Source organism: Phlebotomus argentipes, unplaced genomic scaffold (assembly GCF_947086385.1).
Source record: "Phlebotomus argentipes unplaced genomic scaffold, Phlebotomus argentipes genome assembly contig_2, whole genome shotgun sequence".
In the NCBI taxonomy this organism is placed as follows: Eukaryota; Metazoa; Arthropoda; class Insecta; order Diptera; family Psychodidae; genus Phlebotomus; species Phlebotomus argentipes.
Window position 1 is genome coordinate 10,275,542 of NW_026776162.1, and position 23,328 is coordinate 10,298,869.

The window sequence follows — 23,328 nt, forward strand, 5'->3', positions numbered from 1 at the left end:
ATAACTATTGAAATTTCCTCCGCACACTTTTCATCTTCACGCTTGAGGCTGGGCGGAGATGGAAGAGGATTATGAATGGCCACACATTCTTGGCATGGCAGATAGATGACAATTTATGCATGCGGAGCGATATTTATATGGGGTACCAATGCGTGCGTGCGTGTGTGTGGATTTGGAGGGTGAAATGACACAAAAGCAAATTGCCGGACGTGACTGCAATGCCAAGACTCTGGCTTACCATCATCTGGACATAGGCAAGAGATTTGGAAGTCTTTCCCACCTAATATCCATTTTGTCGACTGTGAAATGCTCCTTGGAATTCCATTGTCTCCACTTAGGTGATAAGACGATGAGGGTGGATCATCATATTTTTTCGCCTGGGAGGGGATTTTAAGGAAGCTCCAAAACTGTGCTTTCAATTGGCGAGAAAAGCTCCAAACAGTCAACATCATTTCAATACACCAGTTTGCATGGAAAATTCAACTGCAAAAGCAATTCTGTACAGCGTCTTTTAGCGCTAAGAATGCTTGGGCTAAAATTCACTTTATGTCTCTCATTCTTCTGCAGAGGCAACAATAAATACAGAAGGATAAAACTTCCTTCCCGGATAAACTTTCTTGGGCAACATCCCGTCGCCAGTTCTTTTCACACCCAGTGTGAATTTGTTGAACATTCCTCCCACTCTCGGCCGTCTCGCCGACCCTAGGCTAAGAGTAATTTTAATGGTGCGATAAGATAATGCCGCGGAATGAATGGAAATTTATGGAGTGTGTACTCACGAGTGGGTGTGTTTGCTCAGAGCCTCTTGGCACACAGATTGACGAAAATTAGCCAGTGAGATGGAAAGTATAAATTTTCCATTTCGATATCCCACTTTTTCGCCCACTGAACAAATGGTTTAATGCCCTCGGACAGTATATAACATTTCGCATGTGAGAGATTCTCGACAGAGATCATTTTTCCATTATTTGGCACACGAGAGTGCGAGACTTTTGGGGGTGTGGAAAGGTGGGAGCTTTTCTGCAATTGCTTCTTGCGCTCACATCCCTTCGTGCCTCAGTGGCGGGGGTGTAATGGTGGAAAAACATAAAATGCTTGTCGACAGAAAATATGGTGAAATGCTATCCCGGAAGCCAAAGTAGAGAGAGAGAGCGACTGTGACAATTTCTGCTCTCCCCGAGAGAAGGGGTTGAAGGCAGTGCAATTGAAGAGCCGGATTTTTAAAGTTCCTAAAAGTGATCTTGTTTCACTCAGTGGAATTCTTTAAAAGTAGATTCGTTGGAATTATTATTAATTTTTTAGCGGGTTTTTAAGAAAAATTATTATTTAGAAAAATCGGACGTATTCTGCTGATCATCCTGCATTGGAAAGCAGAAACCTCTCGAATCCTTGACTCGAGGACAAGAAAAATGTGAATGAGCAAAGTGGCGGTTCCCCTCTTGAGAGTGTTTGGCGAGAAATGTGATAACCAGTGCTGAGGAGGCGCTAATGCTGGAAAAAATCGAACCCTTTTGCGTCCCTCGGGGAGAATTTATTAGCACCGCCAAATGGCTAATACCGTCCCAAAGGTGTGCCAAATAAATATCCCAGTGGCGATTGTCACGTGAATCTCTGTATTTACCATACAATTCGATATCAAGTCTGACGACATGAAGCGACTTTTATTGCGTCGCTCTCGTGGAGGCCAAGACATCCCCTAAATCTCATTTCACAGGCAATTCCCATCAGAGCTAAACAGAAGCTGTATTGAGGAGAATGGAAGATTTTTCCGTGAAAGAATTTCGAGGAATCACAATTAAATTCCACATTTCTGCTTCACAGTGATTTTTCTCAATGGGCCTTTGAAGTGTCTTCGTTCATCCCTTGTCAGCTGTACGCAGAAAGGAGCTCAGTGACTCCATGGGTGGGTGGAAAGTTGTGAATAAATTGGCGTGTACTCGAGTTCACGTGGAATCGAGAGGTATTTCTTGCCATATCGATGATTTTATTTAGGGCCACAATTGCCGAGACACGCTTAAGTACAGTTAAAGCGGGGAAAATAGCAACAAATAAGACTTTCATGGGGGTGTCTGGGGGCGAAAGAGAGAGAGAGAGAGAGACGGGGAAAAAAAGGCACCTGGCGCTCGGGGTGGAGTGTATTAAGCGAAACTTGGTTTAGCACTTTCAGTATTTTCTCAAGTGGCAGATAACACCATGAATGATTCAGTGGGAAACAATCGGAAAGCGTCCATGTATAATTCAGAGGAGTTGCTGAGGAATTGAAATTCTGCAGAGGGTGTGTTTGGTGTGGTTGAAGCACGGCAAGTGGGAGCAAAAATTATGCCAAAATGTTCTGGATGCGCGGCAAAGGGTGAGAATACCATTTCATTTGAGAACCCTTTCCATTCGGTGCGGGGGTGGCGAAATATCACCGCTTGCCTGGGAAATATTCGCCACCCTTCCCGCAAACCATTCAACGTGCGGCGTCATTTGAGACAAATCCCCACCGTATGTAAGCATCACATTACACAGACACACATTCTATGGTATTATGCTGAGATACAGTAGAGACACGAAGCATGTCAAAAGAGTTAAGAAAATGCATGTAAACATGTTTTTTGACATTTTCATTATACAAACTCAACTATTTTCCACTTTAACCAATCTGTGTGTCGGTGAAAATCATCCCCTTGCAAATCACACAACATTCACTCCCACCCACAATTGCAATACAGTCTCTGGACCGCATTTCATTTTCCTCTGTTCACTCTTCTCTCGCTTCTCGGGACGAAATTGGGATAAATTTAATTTAGGAGTGACCAAGAAAGCTCATTGAGAATGGCTGCCAGTGTCGAGAGAGCGAATCTAATTAATTCATCGACTGCACATGCAAATAGGCCATAACATTCGCCCTCTGACCGCGGCGAAGGGCACAAGCTAATATTGATAATGCCTCTGCTGACGCCACTATATATCACATTAGCACCTCTTCAAAAAGCTCCTTGCAACCAGAGCTGGCGTGATTGGAAGAGAAGAGCTTTTTATCCTTTTCCATCCCACTATATAGCATTTTCTCTAAATACTGTAAACTATCCTGCTTAGAATAGAAAATTATAATTCAGCGAAGACTCAACACAGACTAATTAAATTTGTGTTGTTTCATTGAAACTATGGTCAACAGTATAATTGAATACATTATATTATCTCTATCATAATCTAGACATTAATGCATCACTTGCCGTCTCTTGGGCTTCATTTGAACCCTTGCGCACGAAATGCGAACGCCAACATCGTGCATGTTTATGCAGCATAGCTGCCACAGTGTTGATGACACACTCCACGCCTTGGCGAGCGGGTGGAAGCTTTCCACCCCCCGAGACCCTTTCCCGATGTCATGTTTATTGTGTTAATATTTTGGCAGCAATCTTGCTTGGTGTGCATCTTTTGTCGTTCCTCCAGAACAATGCTGAGGAAGTCAATTTCCCAGCGCCCAGAACAGGTGAAGATATGTGACTTCGTGTGGGTGGGAGAAATTGGAGGCGATATGATAAATGCTTGTAACGTTAAGTGACGTGTGAGTCGTATTTTGGACATTTGCGATGCGAAGAGACAGACAGAAAACGACGACATTGTGTGTGACTGGTGAGTATTTTTCACAGGGATAATGAAGTGATCCACATGCCAGGCAGATCATATCAGAAGCCATCAATTCATGTCATTTCTACCCACCCTGCGATATGTGTCTCTTGGTTGTATTTTGTCACCCGGCAAAAGCTCCCTCGACATCCACCATATGCTAATTCCATTATTACACTCGACTGCATCGAATTTCTTCCTATCTCGGATGTTGCCATCGCTCACGCCCTTGCCCACATCCCTTCTGGGTGTGATTTCACATCCGCCAACTCCCACCCTTCATATATGAGGGAAAAAGGGCAAAGATGATGCCACATTGACGCTTTTTCTCTTTCACTTTCAAAAACTTTATCTTTGCCTCTCTCGCGCTCAGCACGGGCGGATTCACCGTGCTTGGCATTGCCATCAATTTTTATGTTGGCCTCGAAAAACGAAAATTGTCCACTATATCTCATCGGGAGCTCCCATAGTGGGCGGATATGGGCGGCAGATCAGCGAGATTGCCCTTCACATATTGTGTCGTGTGTGGCAAAAAGCTCTCTGTGTGAGCTTTCTGTGTGGGCAAGCAGAGAAATGCAATCGAGATAAGTTTATGAGATGGAAAAGAAATGATTCTAATGCTGAAAGATTTTAAAGTGGGAGCTTTCGACCATTCCATCCCCACCCACGGAGCTTTTATCTCGGGGAAATATGTCACGATAGCTATTGGATGGGAAATATCGTAATGGAAAATAAATATTAGTCAAGCAGATCTCGTGAGATTCTTCGTTCTCCAAGAAGAAGAAGGTAAAAGCCCGGCAATAGTGGAAAAGGATTTTTCGGTCACTTCGAGACATCCATGATTTCACTTCTTCGTATTTTGTTCAAAAGTAAATATTCAACCCCAGCCAATATTATTTGCCGTAGAGTTTTGTGGGATGAAACTTTGGTGAATCACTTGCCAATAAATTTGTTTTTGCAACCAATTCTCAGTGTGATTTGTACATCGAACATAAATTGAGGGCATAAAATTCAATTGCTGATGCATGATTTATGCGCTCCTCCGGCTGCACTTTGGCTGTTTTTCTCTTGGCGCTCTCTGCAATGTTAGAAAAATTGATCACATGCTCTAAACTTAGCCCTGCTGCATTTAATTTACAGCCACCTACTTATTAAATGGGCAGCTTTTTCATCTCCGGCCAGCGAGGGTGAATTGAAAATGTTCTCTAGGGATTCCTCCTGCTCATGGGAAGTACAACATAGAAATGCCTCCACCAGTGATAAATCACTGGCTGGACTGGATGGAGCTCTCGAGCAAATTTCCGAAAGATATAAATTCTGCACTCTTTTTAGCAGTTCACACGGCAACAAATAAGGCAGTAACGACTATTAGTGGGGAGGAAAGAGGCTTTTGAGGTCTTGAAAAATTAAGCAATTTCGAGAAATTTGTATCCCTAAAACCAGCATCGAAACAATTTTCACACACAATTCGTGCGAAAATTTGCTATTCATTCAAATTTTGTGCAAAATTTTAACTACTTGTTGAGAATACGTAACAATATGTATATATATCTGCCAATTCCATATATATTTGTGTCGAACTGAAATTATGAATTCACCTTCTCTCGCGTTAATCTATTATAGAGAGGAACTTTCTTCAGTGACACCATTAGGGAACACGATTAAACACTTCGACAGAATTCACGTCTCGCCTGTAATTAGAATAGAATTAATTAGCTGCTCTGGAGCCTCGTATAATGCCGTGTGTGTAATTAAATGTGGAAGACGTGCTGGCGTATCGTCGATTGGATGGCAGGCTCACCATGAGAGGATGGAAAAAGATCGCGAGATGGTGTGCATATCAATCCTAATCACTGAGAAATGGGGTCACATGTTTACACCCTTCGCGAGAGCGCACCCATTAAGATCCCGATATGGAATAAACAGCAATTTCTGCTCCTTGGCGAGATAGCGAGGGCGCGTCATAAATTCTACCCAGTAAAATATCACTTGCTGCGGGGCTTTTTCCTCTCTGACTGTCGCCAGTTGGAGTGATGGTGGAAAAATTACGGCGAATTGCGGTTGTGAGCGGCAATCAAAGAAGATCCAAGAAATTGCCAGCTTTCGCGCGGGACTGTTTTATGGTTGGCGCAGCATAAAGTTGAGCTTATATGAAAAAGCCCTGTGGGCGAGCGAAAGCCCACGCAATGTGGAGAATAGCGAGATGCGAAAATACTTGAGGAAAATCAAGTGTAGTCAAAACAAACAAAAGAGAAGTGATATACATATATATAGCGTTATCCTTATTGGTTCTAATTAATGGAGTTCATGGGCAAAAATGCTCCTCCCTGGGCTTCTAATCAATACTCTGGCCCTCACAGCTTTGTGTATAAGTCATTAATTTCAGTTACAGCATTTTCATATAAATTCATAATGTGGCATACGCAAATAAATTGAATGTCGGGTCGACGCCGGAAGCAATCCCAGAGTCGCACAAACTCTCCCTGCCATGCTCTTGGGCCTCCTTGGAAGGAGCGCGGTGATTTCTTTTCATTACAGATTAATCTATGCGTGCGCGTGGAAGTAAAAATCACCACACCCGGCGAGATGCTAATCTTAATGGTTTTAAAATGCCCTCCTTGTTTTCTCTAGTCATTTTTCCCGGCCTGTGCGAGTGTATATAAGTCTCTGAGACACACTGGGCGGGTGAAGGAGCAGGAATTGAGCTGAAAAGACCCGAGGATAATAGCTTAAGTAGCGTTGAAAGAAAATTCCTCTCTATTGATGATGTTTCTCCGCACCAACTTTTTTTCTCTCCCTCTCTCCCTTTTTCCTCACTTCACCCCAAAACGAATTTTCCATTACGTGAGAAATTGGGAAGCTCTTGAGTTTATTTTGCCGTGCACTGAAGAGAAAATTCCTCATCGCGTGATGTGTATATTTTGCAGTGCTTTTATTTTCTGCAATAATTTCTGGCATCATTCCACAATCTCAGTGTTTCTTAGCTGTCTTAGCAGCCCTACAAAAACGCCACTGGCTAAGCCATGATATTTTTCGTATACACACACTTTGGATATCGCTAAAGTGTCCCGCGGCCGAATATGTAATACAAAATCCGCAGGATATTCATCACCCTCGTGAAAATTGACGTTCAATTAAGCGAGGAATTTTCCCCTGGGCTAACTTTGAGCCATGAAAATTCCACAACATTGGAAAAATTCATTGTGTTGTGGACATTGAGGATGAAAAAATAGTGATGTTTCGAGAAAATTCAGCATTTTCAGATCTTCTCTAAGTCCTAATTAATCCTTGTGACACGTGAAAGGACGAGATCCCGATGAGAATTTGCATATTGTTGCAGAAACCGCATCTCTATGGCTTTTCCGTGTCATATTGCACTAGCACAAGGTGAGGAATAAAAGACGTGCTGAATGCATTTTGTACTTCTCTTGAGTCCGTGACTTACAATAAGGCCACCGAGATGAGTTCTTTTGTACTGTCAACGTGCTATTCATTGGCATACAAGAGCTTCTTTTCCTTGAAACAATGTGGCAAGCAGAAGGATTACGATGATTGCTAAACTCCCAGGCAGATGAAATTTTCACCAAACACACAAACACACTTGGTATTCTTGGAAGATGGGCTGAAATTCCTCCCTTAGGACACATTTTTTCCGTATCTTACACATCACGTGTGTCTGTCAATCAATGGCATATTCGGAGAATTGCGGAGTCTTGCCGAGTGGCTTTTGAGATGTTTTTCGCCTTGAAAGATGACATGGGGCTGATATTGTGCATTATTGAAAATCAGGAATATATGTGAAAAGCCAGGTTGGGGAGCATTTGGGATGCCTGACAGCCAAACCAATCCACTTTCGCAAGTTTGCCGATAGTCAAGTGTTCATCAACAGTGTTTCAGACAAACACAGAGTCCCAAAGATTTCTCGTCAAACCCTCTCGCTCGCTCTCTCTCTGGCTCTTGATATTTTGATGAATGGCCAGCAGATAAACTCCAAGTTAGATTGCCGATGTTATTGAGTGGGGCTTTCAGGGAGAGGTCATCATCGACATTAGGAGCACTCCAAGTCATCTCTTGGTGGCTGCACAATGGGTTCACTTCCCGGCGCACGAGGCAAAATTGATACCAAATCGACTCATCGAAAAGTCTTGAGATGATTGAAACCACTCAAGGAATAAGTAAGTTCGCCATGATGGATTTTAGAGATTTCTCCACTGAACCGTGAAGGCTTTGGCCCGCCACACATTCCTCCCAAAGTCACAGCCTTTTGCTCACGTGGTGACACGCGTCAAAGGGATATTCTCGTCTATTTTTCATCATCACATCTGGGGAGTGGATGAGCTTTATCGTGTCGCTGAAGCTTCCTCGCCCGCCTCTCGCAATGCTTTTCATGCCATTCACTTCTTTTGTTCTGCGCCACCCATTCGGACACATTGTGCCGATTCCTGAGGGAAATTAACGAAATAACACATAGTTCTGGCTTTGGGTGTGCCGCACTCGTGTGTGTGTATGTGTGTGTGTGTGTGGCAGTTTAATTTTCCGAAAATAGATGAGCCGTCACTAAACCGAACCGCACTGTGTATTTAAGCGCTCTTTTGAAACCTTCGCCCGGCGAGAACTGCGAGACTCTTTTCAAAAGGGGGATTACTTCTGGCAAGATTTAGTGCTTCAATTTTTAAATTTCATTCTGCTCGCGCAAGATAGTTTATCACTCTGCAGATGGTATATTTTGTCTGACAATATTAAGGGTCAAAGACCATTCTAGGCTGCCTGAGCTTTCACCAGGCGCCTCCACAAGCTGAAAGTGCATAAATAGAAGCTGATTTCGTCCAGATTTTCATTCTCCTTTGCAATAATGAATAGTAAAGCCAATGAATTGACTGTTACGAAACCATTCTTTGCCATCAATGTTGTGCTCTTCTGTGGCTTCACCCCATATGAATAATTCAGCAACTCCTGAACCAGGAGGGTTGTTCACTGTGATGTATTCCGCTCTCCTTCCGGTAAAATCGCCCCTTCGCCAAAAAGGGGCACAAAAAAGCTCACCTGCGCACTGTCACGCCATCACCCCTCAAATGCCAGTCGTTGCCAATTATTTGGCTTTCCCATCGTGTGAAAAGAGTATTTCACGATGCAATTCTTGTGTATCTTTCTCATTTCACAATGCATGGCATTGTGATCCGCCGTCGAACTCGGCAAATGGGAAAAAGCTCGAGCATGGTAAGTAACTCTCTTGCTGCCAGCAAAATGCAAATGTTGGGGTTGGAAAAATAAACATTGGCCACGCAAACACTATTTCTTCAGCTGCACAAAAAGCGTCTCTGGTTCAATTGCACACTCAATTGGTGAGAATATCATTTAATAGTACATTTTGAGGGTGTTTTGGCTTGGGAAATGAATATGGTTAAAGTACACATGTGAAGAGAATTGTTGCACTGGGGATTTTCCATTTAGAATTTGCTAAATTTACTTTCACGAACAACATTTCAAACTCATGCAATTATGTTGGAATTGATTTTAAACATAGTTCAAATTGTTATTGCTTCTGTGTGGGGGGAGAAAACTCCTTAGACAATTCCAAAATTCATTAATCACAGTTTATACTTGGTTTATTTCCACTACTTAGAAAATCATGATAGAGATATTTCGTGAATCATCAATTTTAGCGTGCGGTGAGAAATCTCGTAAGCACCTTTTATGTATGAAGTATTTAAGTTTTTCACGTATCATCAGGGCAAACACACAAGAAGAAGAAAGAGAACTTCCTCGAAGTGCTTCTATAAATCTCGGGATTTTCCCCACTTGAAACTGCACTCCATTGCGAAATAGTATAAATGGGAATTTCCTTGCAGAAAAGCCACCACACAGTCTGTGTCTCACAGCGATAAATTTGATTCTATCAGGCGCACATTCTTATGGTTTCTGCTAATGAAGGTGAACTGCGATGTGGAATTCATAGGGAAAAAAAACTCAAAATTGCTCTTCTCCAAACCCTGAAGCTTTTCCAATTTCACGCGATGGGAAAATTGCTGAGTTTGAAAGGGAAAATCGTGTGGTTGCGATTCACCTCGCAAAAGTACACAATTTTCCAACCAAATTCACCATCTAGAATCAATATTTGAGGCAAACCGCGTGGGAGCTTTTAAAAGTTCTCTAATACTGTTGTATATGACATGGAATCTTATTTGCTCATGATTACATTTCGTGTTTCTCCTCTCCTGGATTTTGCCTTTGCCGAGTAAATTAATACAAAATATTATTTCTCACACATCTCACAGGATGATTTTACTGTATTGTGGCCCAAAATGCTCCCACTTTGAGGTACTTCGAATGGCTGTATTTCTGCACAGAACTTTTATAATGTCTAAATGCTGATGAATAGCTTTTCTCTGTGGAGAATGGCAAAAAAGCGGCCCTGAGAGCCTCACATTGAAAGCCACCGAATGGAGAAAGCTTCTTGGGATTTGGAGTAATTAAACGAGCCTCTTTGGTTGGATTTTGCCTCCAATGTCGCTTTCATTTGCAAAAGGCACTCGCGCCCTTCGTTGTCCCCAAAACCGTAAGTCTCTAGCTTGTGTGTGCTTTTGAAGTACATTTTCCAATTGTCTGTGCATGTTATTCACATCACCCCAGCGTCTCCGGAGTGGTCGAAGATTGTGTGAAAACACATTTTCTCGGGGTGATTTTAATATTCTAAAGGCACACAGCATAAGCTCCGCACTATTAATGAAGTGGCCCATGGAAGAATGTCTTTCTCTCTCTCATTCTGTCCTGTGGGGTGTTCGTAAACACCGTCATTGGAGCCACACAATGAAGGCGTGCATGGGTGAAGAGAGACGAATGAGGTAGGAGAGGAAAAAACAACATAATTCCGAAGCTTGGCGTGTTTGTTCACGAGAAAAGCTCTCATGGAGCTTTTTATGTGTGCTCCCACTGTAAAATAAGTGTTTCTTTCTATTTTCAGCCACATTCAAGTGGACGTTCCACGCTTTTGTGACTCCTTCACTCTCTCTTTATTACTCAATCTCGTCACACTGTCGCGTGGTGAGAGAGAAACTGAGTAAAGCATCGCGCCATTCAGAGTCGTTGGAATATATGTTCTTCACCAAGGATCATTTTACAGCACATACAGAATCATCCTCAACTTCTGTTTCTGAACGGGGGGGAAAAATTCTGCAGTCTATTGACATAAAATTCATCCCCCAAGAGACAGACACGAGCGAAATGATTACATGAAAACACGGCGAATAAAATGGGGATGCACTCGTGATGGCTTTGCCGAAAACCCGAGCCCAAACCACAATTCAGTCGACGGGCTTTTGTTGTTGCGGTTGGCGCTTTATGTAAAAAAGAAAGTTAATTTTTGCTTGTGAAGCGTCGAAAATAGAATTTTCTGCCCAAAATTTGCGCATGTGAATGTGCTTTATTTAAATATTTTGCCAATTTTGTCCATGCGGTCAATCACAAACAAGGGAACGACGACAGCAAGGGAGCTTTGCGCGAGAGACAAAAAAGCTCATCCCGTTTTATATAGTCTAGAGATATGTGTGGCATAATTGAAATGGTGGCGAGCGGGAGAGTTTATCTTCTGCTGACTATTAATTTTTAATGGTTCAAACTCAACGGGTGGCCAGAGAATTGCACGAAGCATTGACCGAAAAGCTCCATTTCAATTAAGCCCAATTGGATCATTCATAGCCATTCGCCTTGTTCTCCTCAGGCGCGCTCCAGACTGAATTTTGCATTCCACACCAGAGCCAAACTCTCTGCCACATGTGCCGTCGATGAGGAATAATAAAGTGTTGAATTTTATGTAATTCCCATCAGCCATCGTGAAGTGCATGTCTCACCATTGCCATCAATGGACCCGGGGCGCCAACATGCACGCCATATCACCACTGTACGTGCAAATCTCCCACATTGTCTGCCTTTTTATGGGCCGCCGGAGATGTTTTATGCATTTGATTTTATGCCAACTGTGCGTTGTGCGTCAGGCACGATCATGTGATTGAGTTCCGCGTGTGTTGATTCACCAAAATCACGTGAACATCCGCACAACACCTAAAAATGACAATAAAATTGGTGTCGTAAAAGATTGTGTGAATTGAAAGACAGAGAAGGAATGAGAAATGAACTCATTCAATGATATTTTTATGGATTGCATTTGCGGGTGAAAGAGGAAAGGCGCATTATTCGTCAACACTCATTTTATTGCTGTGTGCTTTTGAATGGGGAGAAATCTTAGGCGCTTTTCTGCACTTAGTGGGAGGATTTTCTTTATTTATAGGCTGCAATCGATTTTGAGAAAATCGCTGAAATAGAAAGCTCTTTTTTTTTTTACTAATTCCTCCGTCTATTCTGGTTGTTAGTGTCTTTCTATTAGGGAAATGTCTTCAGCACTGAGAGAGAAATTGACGTAAAATCAAGGCAATTCCGCGATAAAACCAAGAAAAAACGTATTGAAAATTTGTTGGCGCAGTTTAAAGTCTCAATCCCGAGAGAAATCTTGATTTTCTTCGATTTTACTTTATCTGAAGCTTTTTCTATTAAAATAAGTCTTAATTTATGACTGAAAATAAACATTAAAAGATAGTTGAATTACAGATTCATGTCATCGGAAGCTTTCTAAACATTTTTCTGCCTAGAAAGATTTTTAATAACAGCAAAAAGGTATTAATTTTTTGTGGAAACATTCTTGGTCTAAGAAATTGCTAGAAACCTGAACTTGAGAGATTATTTTATTTTTCTGAGTGCACGTGAAGCGCCTCAAAACAATCAAAAGACATACTGAACGCCCCAAACAAGGTAGCAAACATAACAGTGGAAGATCTCGCCATAAATATTTAACCCCTGCCTAATCTTGTCACACTTTTCCTCGTGAGACAAGCGAAATGGTCACTAAAATAATCCACCTGCGGGTGTTTTTTTCCCCGCCATAGGAGCAGTCCTCGACACGAAGGAGGCAGGATCTGGGCGGGTGAGCAGCACGTGGGTTGGATGAACACGAGCATCGGGGGATAAAATGGGAATCACATTTCTGGAAATGTGCTCAGAGACACAAAGGGAAACTTTTCCCACCGAGCTTTTATGTGGTGCCGTGTAAAGTGAGAGATAGGGTTGTAAAACTGTTAACTTATTGCTCCTATAAAGTGACACTGCCATTATAAATTCACCCACAATTCCCACCACCTCTTGAGATGTCTGTTCTTCTCTCGCTCTTGTCAAATTTTCGCGCAGAATTGCTTAATTAATTCTCACCCAGAGTGACAAGGGGTGAGGGTGGATAAAAATGCCCAGCTTCTGCACTCGCTTTTGTCGCACCTTCAGCGCAACTTCGCGACAATATATTCAGCGGCGTTGAGCATTAAAGTAATTTACACGCATCAAATGGATCCATTATGAGTGGCGACACGGCGCTCCTCCGCCAGTTTCAGTTGCAAATTTGAATTCATAGCCATAATCCGCAAGTATCTCGCCAGCACTGGAATATTCCCAACTTTTATACAATAATAAGTATGTATGAGAAGTTGTGACGCTCATTTCGTATGCAATGACAAAGTTTTTGCCCACTTTTGTGTAATCTTCAGCAGATGGTGTGGCTTGAGCACTCTTGTGCACCGTACACACATCGCGAATATGCGGCGAATTAAATTAACAGGGGAGCATCGCAGGGGGTTAATGGGAGGATTTTCGCGCGAAATGTGCGTGCGTGTGTCTGTCAATTGAGGCTCATAATTGAAGGATCACGGAGGGTGTTCAGGACCTGAGATTGCTGGAATTCGCGACGTGTTCTCCTGTGGGGATGAATTTGAATTAAACACGAATTAAAACCAACGAGTTGTGGTAGATATTGTGGTTGTTGTCGCTGTGATAACTTTCGCGTGAGGGAGGAAAAGCTCCATTCGGCGGAGCTTTAGAATTTTCCCGGTGTATAAAATATATAGAGACCAATTGAATTTTGAAGATTCAATTGAGAACACACACGCGTCAATGGGGTGATTTTCACCCCAACCAAATCTCCGGAGGGGGAGAAAAAAGAGTGAAAGTTAATCGGAATTGAGCGTTTTTTCCCCGCTCTCTAGCACAGACTTATAAATCCAATGCTTTAGAGATTCCCATCTAACAGCATTGCAAAGTGTCGGTGGGAAAAAGTTGGTTGAATGTCTTCGGCGTTGGATTTGTTGAATTGTTCCCGGGCACGTTTTGTCATGTGTTGTGTGGCAGAGTGGGAAAATAGGAAAGCGATTCCCGTAGCTTTTCCCGGCATTGAGCACACAATAAAATTGCAAATTGAAGAAAACACCCGGAAAATTTATGATACCCGCAAAGAAAATGCTGGCTGAGTGTTATGCAGAGTTGAATTGTATCACCCATGGAACAATTCCATGGCAATTCATTTTGGCGTCAATTGGCGGGGCTGAAAGGGTGCACAAGTGAACATGCACGGATAATTTCATTTGACGACGAACGAGCGAGAGTCATATGGTTGTGACGCTAAGTAGCAAGAATAGGAGTGACAATTTCTTCTACAATATGGACTAATTTGCAGGGTAATGCAGTACAAAGTATGGCAATAAATAAATCAGCTGACGTCGGCAGAGGAAAAAGAGAGAACTATTTACTATGACATTTCCATATTAATCGGCAACATTTGCTTTTATTGTCAGGTTCAAGTTGCTTTTGAGTGCTTCAGAAATTGCTCCCGTAAGCGGTATTCCAGTTTTGGTACAGTGCCAAGAAGACGGTTGGGATCAATTTGTTCCTCGAAATCTTAGAGATTGAACCTCATTTATTATCTTTTACAAATAACGATTCACACTCACGTGTTTCTGAATGTAAAATGGATAGTTCTTGAATTCAAAAACGAGTCGGAATTGGACTCAATTTGCAGGGAAATTAGGATGCTTTTAAGCGTTCTGTGACAAGTTCTATGTTTTCCACTCTCCCTTCAAAGTTTTGGGCACACATTTTGGGAATCAAGACTAAACAGGCTGACATTGTCTAAAATTGCCATTGTTTCGATAAACAGTAGAAGCATCAACTCATCTTTCGGGCAGTGTTGCAGCACCTATTTGTATTTAGATGATTTTTATTGTTCCCAGAAACCACTTGAAAGTCTTTTGTGGGTGAGAAAAGACCCGCATTTTTTCCATCATTCGCACCCGAAAACGAGACGCCCCAGAAGAAGTGTATTTGAATACGAAACGAGGGTGAAATGAAGGTGAAAGGTTGCGCCGAGACCGCAGAAACAGTGCCTAAATCAAATTTCGCCTTTGTGCTCTGTGGATATTTTTGGGCCTCGGCATGTTTGGTGGAAACAATAGAAAATGTTTATGTGCGAAAATGTTCATTCGAGTGCTGGGCGATGAAACGGAAACCGCATACTCACAATTGCTGAATGATTTGCATACTTTTCAATTAGCGCCTGCGTCTCGTGAGATCAAACACAGAAATTCCTCCGGTCAGAGAGCGTCTTTTCGGCCAAGGGAAAAAGGCCAGCGGAAACAGTTGAAATTTATGGCCAGCGCCTTGAAAATGATGGCATCATTTCGTGTTATTAATTAAATAAATCGATCCTCCACCATCGAAATACCATCGCCGACAGTTCTGGGGATGCGGAATGTGCGAGCATAAATTTTCCCTTCCAAACACCCGCCGGCCAATCGCCGCAATTTTTCATTATGGGCCACACTATCAATTTCAGCGGGGATTTTTCACAATTATTTATATATCTATGACTTGGATGATGTGTTGGGGAAAAATGCGCGATTTCCGCTCTGGCCGCGCTCTTTTTACCCATGTGGAAAATGTATTTCCTCGACATATATCGTTTATTAATAAAATATTCCATTAATAGTTTTTCCCTCCCTTTTTGCAAGTCCAACGAATTTGTGGCGGATGGGATATTTATGGCATCACTCACGGAGATTTATTAGGGAAATTTGTTTGATTTCATACGACACGACAAACCCAATAAACACGCTTGTTGTTAGCAATATTATAATCCAATGGATTTTCTATTAAAGAACTCTTGTTTTATCACTCAAGTTGATGATAGTCTTCTTAAAATATGCGACAAAGTTTTCTCAGCTATAATATTTCATCTTACATGCAATTTTACCCACTTTAATTCTCACTGGTAAATCTCAAGATTTGCATAAGGCGCGAAAGCTTGCGGAGTATCTCAAAGTGCACGACGGCGTTATAATTGTCACCTCAAATGCGAGAGGATGGAATTTAAGGGAGAGGTGGACAAATGATGACTTTGTCTCACTCCGCGAGCTCAAGAATGACTCAATTAACATGACTTTGGGCGAGTGTGACTTGACAATTCGGGGGCTTAATTTGATTCATCGCAGACTCGCAAATGGGGGAAGCTGGCCGCCCCTTTGAGGGTGAAAGTTTGTGCATTTAGTACATGGAAATGGCAGTGCTTTCGCAAGTTAAGCATTTGGCACCAGCCATGGGTGTCAAATAATGCTGACGACAGATAAGAAAGTCCCGGGCAGTAAAAAACAACTTTTGTACAAACTGAATTTCACTACGAGAGTTAACATTTTAAATAACACTCAGTGCGTCATACAATTTCGCGGAATATAAACTCTCAACTTTGCCATTTGTTGGCTTAAATTATTATTTTTTTGTCTGCGCTTCTGCAGGCAAAATTCGGGGGTGGCTCATAAATCATCGTCAGTGTGTTGCGATGCCGATGAATTTATTCACTTCTTCCTGTCCCATGAGCTGGAAAAGCCAGTGGATGTGTGGCTCGGGGGTTGGAATGTTTGGTATTAAAATCGACACGCAGCGGAATAACAATGGGATTAACTCGTCAAAAGGCACTTCTCCAGCGGAGTGACTCAATTGCGTGGGTGGTTTGATAAGACAAATATCAATGCGAATCAAGGAATTGCGGCGTACGTGGTGTGGATTTTAAATTGCAGCCCTTTCAATCAAGGCCAGAAAACAACATCCTCAACTCTCCTTCGGCAAACTTACACACCGAAGGATGTGTATTTCAACCGTGACTGTCAGATGAACAGGCATAACGAGAAAATATCTCGAGACTCGCGCCGTGTTCCAGGTCACCAAGAAATGTTCTCCGGGCCTGGCTTGGCAATTCATCAAAAATTTCAATGTATCAACAACAAAAATGTATGCTTCATTTATATTCATTTATTTAAAATATGTTAATATTTTCCCATTACATCTGGGGAAATGGGAATTTCATGACAGTTACATAAGTCACCGTCAGGCGAAAAAGATAAATTCGCTCCACTCTTATTTACTCCTCATGCAGCTTTTTTTCGCCCTCTCTCTGTGTATATCCTCGCGGATCAGCTCAAGGATGCCGTCGGCGGAGGCACAGAAAAAGGACGCATCTTGGCGGAAGAGAAATAACAAAACATTTTCGGTGTGTGTCTCGCTAGTAAATCACAGCAAAAGTGTGCAATTACAGTCGTACAGAAGGTGCTTTGGCGTGGAGGAAAAAGTGAAAGTTCTGCGGAGGTGTGGGCGCAAAGTATTCAGGAATGACAATAAAACCGGAGAGTCTTTTTGTCCATTCCGCCCAGGCTAATCCACCAAGTGATTTATTCACTACTGTCCAGCTAAATCGCATTTTACTTGGAGTACATGACTTAGGCTTTGAGTGGAGACGTAAATTTACTAAGCATTCCGAGCTTTTCGGCCAAAGTCACCAAGTTCTGGCTTTGGAATGCAGGAAAATATACCAGGAAAAACGTAATTTTTTTGCGTAAACCAAAAAGGATAAGCTTGAAATCTTATTCTAAAAGATTATTTGTCACTAACATTCTTTGTCATTAACAATGAATGATATTTGATATCTATAACATTATGAATTTTCACTCTCTCATTTTCTAAGACTCCCTTTGAAATGTACACCACTTCCGACCGTCTGTCTCTTGGGTGTAAACTGACTTCTTAACTGAAAGTGTGAGTCTTTGGCCTGTGGAATTTCATGGCGCGCCTCAAATGACGCATGCCTCATATAAAATTATAATCTTTATGGATGATTCGTGTCCGTTTTCGTTAAAAGTACACAAAAACTCACCCAACAAAAAGGTCCATCTTTCCACTCATCGCCAGAAACACCGGCGCTAAAAGTTCCCTCTGGGCTAAAGATGCTAAAAGGAGTTTATTTATGAGGATCGAAATATATCGAAATGCGTGCGTCACTTGAAAATCTCAGAATCATGCATTTTTCATGCGGACTTTTCTTCCACAATGCTTTCTATCAAGCTTTGTATTTATAACGCGCGGAGATGAAGAACCTCTTCGAGCCCTTAATGTCACTTCCCATCACTGGAAAATATGGCAAAATAGGTCGAGAAACTGCATTCATCTCAGCATCGTGAGCATCTGCTACATATTTCGCCTGCGATGCAGGTGTATTTTCCTTGTGCTATTGTTGGGCGGGTAGAAAAGTGGGTGAATTGACACAATTTATTCAGTCCCTTTTTACGATCCACATCTCGAATTACCATAAAATCACATGAGAATCAATTCTTTGCGTCATATTTTTCTATGTGAGAAAAATAGCGTGTGCGAGAGAGAGAAAAACGGATAATGGGAAAACAATGTTAGGAAAATCTGGCTGGTAAGAAAAATTGACATTTTCTCCCCGAAGAAACTCACACGAAGATTGACTTGGGAAGATTATTATATATTTTCTCAGCACACAATTTTCCTTAAACAGAAATTGAACGGATTTCGACAAATATTGCAAAAGTGCAGTTCTGAAAATTCACAGATAAAATCATTTCACTTAATCAAAACCGACAAATTCCGCATGTGTAAAAAGCCCCTGAATTGGGGGATGTAATTGATGAGCCGACAAGTGCCCAGAGCAGGTCTCTTTGTCCACTCCTGGCGAGGACATCAATCGATAATCGTGGGAATTATGAAATGGCGAATGATTTATGATTCCATCGAGTCGTAAATTAATAAACCGAGAGAGAGACCAGACCTGTAATTAATCTAACGAGGTAATGTGTGATTAGATGCATTAGTGTCAAAACCGACTAGAAACGACCCATAAATTGTCCACCAAAATCAGGCGATTTGATGACGCGAAGTGAAATTGGAATTTCGCACACGGCGAGAGAGTGAAAAATTCCCCAACTTCAAAATTTGCAATCAAATCGCCAATACAAAGTACTTAAGAGAAATCGATGCGACGCTTCAATTTACATGAATTTGCAGCATTTGCGTCCACATTGTCCGCCAAGAGGGTGGTCGAACGGTGTGGTCAATGGAAATTCGAACTTAAACCACATATAAATGGAGGACTATTTGAGCTTACTGCACCCATTAAAACCGTCCATGGAAGAGCATTGAATGCGACACTTGTGCAGGTGAAACTGGGACAAAATTGTATTCAATACTGCAACCATTTGCATAATAATCGAAGATACGAGATCCTGGCAATCTATATGATTTCCTTCGATATCCAGTACGATGGCGGAAAGACATAAAGCCTGCCAAGCTTGAGATCTCTATATTGTCTCTTTGGCTGCCTTTGAATGACTTTGAGCCACAAGGAATATATTATTGAGGAAAAATTCTGTCAGTCAAGAAATGTCACTGAAAGCTGCCAAGAAACTTCTTCCATTGACAAGGGGTTAAAAATTGTGACAATTCTGAACACAGTGTGTTGGCCGGATTATTAATATTTTAACCCGTACATAATATATTACATGGATAAAATGTATCTTTCTCTATGAATGACATCTTTAGCATAGAAATTTGAAGTGGAAAATAAGTAAAATCAGTGTAATTTAAGCTCAGTTTGTGCTGCGTTTTATGATTAACAACTGATTTGAGAACTAAATAACCTCTTCTAAATGTGCTCTTTCAAATTGCTTTGAAATTGATGCTTTAGCTGAAGAAATCAAAGCTCGCTCTTTCTCTGCTAAAAGCTCACATTGAGCAACAGGTTTTATTGAGAGAATCGCGACATCTCACTTTATTTCGCTTCGACCACACAAGTTTTTCCTATCGATCACCTGTCGATCATTTCCTTTAATAAGCCCATGTCTCTGTGTTGCTTTTTACCACTCTGTCATCGCATCTCTTTGTGCTCGCCAGCTTTCTTCTATTGCTCAATTGCAAAGAGATGATAATGATGGATTTACTTTACAATGCGATCATGTGGGATTTCTTTCCATCTAAACCATCATCATTAAGAGTCTGTGCGGTCTCCGGAATGGCGCTCAGAGTGTCTTCAATTTCACCACACATGTAATTTTCCTCGACTGTGAGTTTTTTTTTGCCAGCCACATACAATGTATTTGCCGCAATATGTGGCTTGTCAAGAAAAGCCCCATCATCGCAAGTCAGGATGATGAGACTGCTAATTTTCCCTCCCCGACGAAAGCCATCATTGAGCGTTGTCAAGAGCGTTTGTGGTTCTTCACCTGAATTTTCCAATTAATTTTCAATAATTGCCTCTGCAATGGTGGCATTTTTCCCCAGACGTCTCTTGATGGTGGTAAAAGTCTCTTCAGAACGCACGCAGTATTTTCTCATTTCCTTTTATGTGACAAATTAATTGAGTCTCGAGACTGTGATTGTGGGATATAAATCTGCCGTGGTTTCAGCATGAAAATCCCACCCCAAACTGATCCATTATCGCTGTTCGAGTCACGTGAAAGACAGATTGTGCGGAATTTGGCTTTGGGTGTCGCATGACAAAAACAAGTGAGCTGCATTTAGTATCATGACATTCAAAATTACACTCCGTCACAGAGTTTCCATCCCGAATCCAATTTCTGCCTCAGATGACAATCTCGCACAATTTCCCCCTTTCGCAAGGAAAATGCACACAACTCATCATGTGTGTGAACTCTTCATGAATAAATTCTTTGATATGTTGCGCACATAACAGGGAAATATTGCTTCTAACATCGCAAACATTTTTGTCCGTCGAAAAGCTCTCCAGCTAGATTATGCTAATTGGAGTGGTGTTTAATTAAATTACTCCTCTTGCAGAGATGATGTACCGTATGCGGCGCAAATTGAGTTTCCTCTTTGTATATATTGCCAATGGACGTTTTCTGCGCGCAAATTGCACAAACTCCAATGAATTGACCACATTTTATGTGTCTATTAGTGATGTTTTGTTCTTAGTTTCTTGGCACGTTTCACTCCATTGCGGGCACGGGTGAAAAAAGAACAATTGAGTGAACAAGCAGATAAAGATAGAGATTAAGAGTCTTAAAAATTCATTTCACTCTCTTTCCATTAACTTCCCGATTACTTTGTATACTTTAGACATCCAAAGCTTTTTGTAAATAATTCTTAGAGCTCAAAAGCTCAATTGTTGCCAATTAACAGTCAAAAAGTTGAAATGACTCCAAAATCTACAGAAGAATTGATTGTTTTATGATATCTAACTTCCTCTCAACTCTGTTCTTTTTATTGAGCATTTCTTGCAGAGAGTTCCTCAATTTTCTCTCTTTTCCACTGCATAATTGCCGTACAAAGTGAAACCCGTCAAAGAAGCTCCTGCAAATTGTAAGCTCAACAACATACACACAATCATCACAGGCATTTCTGCGTGTGAGAGAGAGAAAGACGCACTTTTTGCGCCCAGAAAATGCTGTCACACGTCGGAAGTCATGCATGAATCTTCCCTTGAATCCGCACAGGAAGCCAGCGAATTGAGTTACGAGGGCAAAATTGGCCGAAGCGTCGATGGTATCCTGGCAATTTGTGAAGTTGGACGTGCGGAGGCGTCTCGGTGGGAGTTTAAACTAATTAAATGGTCCACGAGGCACTCCTGCCGCCGCCCCCGAACTTGGGGCTTTTTGTGCTGCAGCTCCTGAGCTTCCTTCAGGAGGAAGGAAGCGGGGACTCCTTCAGAGAGGGAGATGATGAAATTAGAAATTGAATGGCGAGGTGTGCTTCTGTCGCGAGATCGCGCTGAAGTTGTTGAACTTGTCTGGCGGGCTCGAGATGTGTGTCATTGTCAGGGCCTTGACCCCAACAGACTCGCGCTCTCCCAACCATTCTCTCTTTTTTCCCTTGCCTTTCATCTCCACCTGAAAAGACTCTTCCATATCTCGAAAGATTGTCGGAGTGAACGCCAAGTGAAAGTTTTCACCTGAATTTCTTCACGGAAAGTCTCGAGAAGTCACAATTATTTATGTAAATATTTATTTCAGCGCGCGATGTTTTTCTGGTCATCGTCATGGGCAGCCTCACGGAATGTGACACCGGATGTTCATATAACAAATAATTGTCTTCACCACACATTCATGTGTAGGACGTTGTGGAATTACATCCATAGCGATTAGATAACAAGTGGCCCCCATTTGGCCACTGCCACAGAATCCGGCTGGACCGAAAGTGTGTGACTCACGGAATCCTGACGATTGTCGGGAGCGAAGTTGGCACAAGTCATGCAAAATGCATCGTGAGAATCTCACTGAACTTTTGACCTTTTCCGAGACACTCTTCTGGCACTCTTCTGACCCTCTTCTTCCTTCGACAATGCAGAGTGAAAGTAAAACATGTGCTCGATGTCTCGCCATTGAGAACGCTTCTTGACAGAGAATCGTGATTGTCCATCAAGGGGAAGATAATGTGGGCGAAATTCTCACAAGTTTGAAGGAGTTTGTCTAATGATATGCCTAAAAAATTTACTTCCAGCTCTCGATAATAGTTCGAGATGTGCACATAACCTAGAGGAGCGCAGAGTTGTACACCACTTCTGGCCACAATATCTGCCCCTTGAGAGTCGTGATTGTCCAAGTCATACACATTTCCGAGTGATCTGCAGACAGTGCATTCAATACACAGTCTGATTATACACTCTTCTAAGGGAAAAAGGCAAATATGAGCTCGCATTAAAACACCATTTTCACAAAATTGTGGCACTACATGGCTAATTGTCGTGCAAATAGCATTTTAATACTGGCTTTGCACCTCATATTCGCTCCGGATTATTAGCCCATAGCCAATTACACACTCGCCGCTGCTCCCATGAAATAATAATTAATGGTGTGATTTCGTTTTTGCCTCTTTCCAGGATTTATCTCAAGCATTGACGAACATATGATTTATAAGAATTGCCTTGTAATCACTTTGCCATGTTGGTGAGGAAAATGGCTCAATTACAGCATCTCATTATCGCGGCTTTTTATCCGGATTGCGGATGGAGGACAAAACATTTCTCACACGTTATGCAGATTCTCTAACCTGAAGCGAAGTGAATTAATTTTTGTATAAAATATCATTTCACTTTTAGAAATTTAGAGACTGTTAGATTGCATTTTGGCAGTGTTCTTCGGAGAAGTTTCCTCAGCACATTTAAGACGCATGACTTTCTTAAGCGGGGGAAATGCCTGGGAGGGTTGCAACTGGGAGTTTTATGTATAAGGAAATCAGAGAGAGAATTCAATTTACGATCAATTTACAATTTCATTAAACTAGATACCTCAACTCTGCCCAACTAAAGCACTCGTTGTGCGCTTTCGCCAGTTTTTCCTCTCAGTGCGCGCGCAGATCTTCTGCAGAAGTCGCGCTGCTCACCTTAACCTTCTTCGCCATGTCCAATATTGGCTCTGCGAGCAGCAGCCAGCGAACAAGAGGAAAAGGAAACGGGTTGTATTCATCACATGAAAAGATGAGCAACACACCTCAGCATCTTCTCACGTGTGGACAACATAAAAGCGCGCCAGAGTGACTTTCCAA